This window comes from Serpula lacrymans (assembly GCF_000218685.1).
Source record: "Serpula lacrymans var. lacrymans S7.9 unplaced genomic scaffold SERLAscaffold_5, whole genome shotgun sequence".
Taxonomy (NCBI): domain Eukaryota; kingdom Fungi; phylum Basidiomycota; class Agaricomycetes; order Boletales; family Serpulaceae; genus Serpula; species Serpula lacrymans.
In genome coordinates this window covers 1,339,119-1,341,983 of record NW_006763294.1, presented here as the reverse complement: position 1 = coordinate 1,341,983, position 2,865 = coordinate 1,339,119, and positions in this window count along the sequence as shown.

The following is a 2,865-nucleotide window of genomic DNA, read 5'->3' as shown; positions in this document are numbered from 1 at the left end:
TATTTCACTTTTATGTTATTTTTCCAGTGATATCCTCGTATGTGTCAGGGATGCATGATAAAGGGTATACCTACCCATAATTTATGGTGTTATAATTGTTCAGACACACTTATGTGTTGTCTGGGAAGGTCTGCATATCTTTCCAAGGCTCCCAGAGCATCTGTATGTCTAATTCTAGGTCAGATGTCAATTTATGCATAATTGCAAACATACTGTAAGATCTCTTAGATATATCCTGCCAACCATGGTGTCCAATCAAGCCTTCTTATGCTTGGGAACAATTTCCATCACTACAGCAAGCCTCCATGAGCAAATTCTCCCCCAGAAATTGAACAAACATATGTTTATATGTCGTAAAAACATAACATTGGATTTTACAATCTCTTCCCAATATGAATTGATCCTATATCAAAGAGATTACTGATCTAAATAAACACAAAGACTCAGTGTTCTGGGGAACAACTCATGTATTGAAGTAAGTACCTAAATAAACACAAAGACTAGGAAGTCTGATAAGCTAGGTACATTTGGTAGAAATTAAGTAAATATCTTGCCTCAGTGTTCTGGGGAACAACTGAGGTGATTACATCGCAACAGCTTGCTATATGTAGGTGAACAGAAGCATAATTTTTCTGATGATGGTATATTGGGTGCACGGGCCACCCCATTCTTCTTACTTTCCTTTTACAGCCTTTGTTGTCGATGATGAGAACTGTAGTTGGAAAACCACACACAAAACAAACTAACACACAATCCTCCCAGATTCCACGGAACTTGTGTATGGGCTTTGTCTCCTAGAACAGTGGAGTGGTCTGGTTGTTCTTGGGGTGGTACGTATGACAATCCTTCAAAGTAAAACCCAGAGATGTATGGGTGTGAGTTTTGAGGAGGAGGGATAGTTGAATTATAGAGGATAGGGGCTTAGTGACAAGTATAGACAAGCACTACCTTGTTAATTGTAGCACAAGGTAGGTTTGAGAACAACAAGATGACGAGGTGACGAGGTTCCCAGTGATAGCAGGTGTGGCAACACCAACAAGACACAGTCTTGGGGCACTGGAGCACAACGAAAACAACACTCAAAAGAAGAGGAAGAGGTGGGAGTGGTTACCCATTTGGTAGGAACAAGTTAGTTGTTGGTAGACAACAGGAGGACTTTCTGAGTCCTTCCCCATGTATTGCTCCTGTATATATACTAAAATACATGAGGTACTGTACATTTGTAAATAAAGTTTAAAGTCCGATGTTTAGCATGTGACCGGTCATATGCTAAGTCTAGACACTGGTCATGTGACTTGGAAAAATAAAAGTAAAAGTACGGAAAAGGTGAAGTGTAAGTAGGTACTGGTACATCAATTGTAACAGCAGGCTCCTGAAGCACAAACTGTAGTGCTCAGAAGGACTCTCATCAAAAGGGATGACAATGACTTTCAAAAGTGACGAGTGAGGATGACAGCAGTTAACAGTAGTAGCAGTGGGAAGTGTTGTGACCACACTGGATCACAAGTAGCAGAGTAGTGAACTTGAGATTAGAGAAGAAGTCGGGATTGGAGTTCTTGTTGTTTTTTTTACAAGGTAGAATACAGGGGGTTTATATAGTAAAAGAAAGGGAGGCTATGCACAGTATAGCTGTACAAAAAGAATGAGAAAGAACATGAAGGAAGGAATGTACACTGACAAATCCTGCATAGGTAGTACAGGATAAGGTCGTCAAAATAAGGAAAAAAAAGGGATAGAACAATAAATGCTGTGTAAGTAATGTCACAGGTTTGTACAGCCATAAAATAAAGTCCAAAAACAGAAAAAAAAAAGCAAGAAAATCATAAAGTCATGGGAAGATGCAGTAAAAAGAGGATAAAGAAAAACAATATCAGTATCAACACAGTTCCTTCATTGTCAGTCAGGCATTCTAAAAAATATGTGTCCATAAAAATGATTCAAAAATCAAAAATAATCGCACTGTAAATGAATGTTCTGCTGAAGAAAAAGAAACTGGAGCCACCGGTCCACCACCTAGTCCAAATCCGACAGTTCCATGGCCTTACCAATGGACTGGTTGTATTGGACCACCTGGTCAAACGAGGAGGGAGTGGGGTAGTTCCAATTTGGAACAAGTGAGTCCCAGGCAGCGTGTGGTAGCTGTAGCTGTAGCAAAGACAATGGACAAAAGATAAATGTACCCAAGTGAATGGGACAGCAATGTACATGGGCGACGCAAGGGGATGAACCTTCTCCAGCTCAAAAACTACCCACCCATGCTCCAACCAGGCAAGACGAGCGACCGATGTTTTGATAGTATATGATGGCAGATCGACGTCATGAAGATGGACCTGTTGCCCTATTTGGACCGGCCGCCGGGGCTTTGCTGATATCAGCAGTGGCACGTGGTAGTCAACGGATTGGCGACGGAAGCGGATAGGAAGTGGTGACATCAGAAATGGTGGGGGAGCAAAGAAGATGAGGAGGAGGAGGGTGGAGGTGATGGAAAAGTGGATTAGAATGGGGATCCAGAAACGACCGTCAGGTGAGAATAAAAAGGAGAGGAAGGGGCCCATGGTGGGGCTAGGCAAAGGAAGGGGAGTAAGGGAAACAACAAAAGTGAGGGCGCAATGCAATGTGTAGCCAGTGGCGACGCGAAAATTTGCCGAAATGCCGAAACGCTGTCATGCACCAAAGTTGATTGGTAGCATGGACAGGTGTCAATAACGAAGCGAATATTCAAAAAGACTCGCCTTTGCGCCACACAGGCACAGTGCCACGTGGAATAGTAATTAATATTGCCCCTTTTGAACTTGTGGCTGATCAGCACCACCTCTATTAGGCAATCTAGTCACGCTCACCTTTGCTTTTCCATCCGGTACTCCC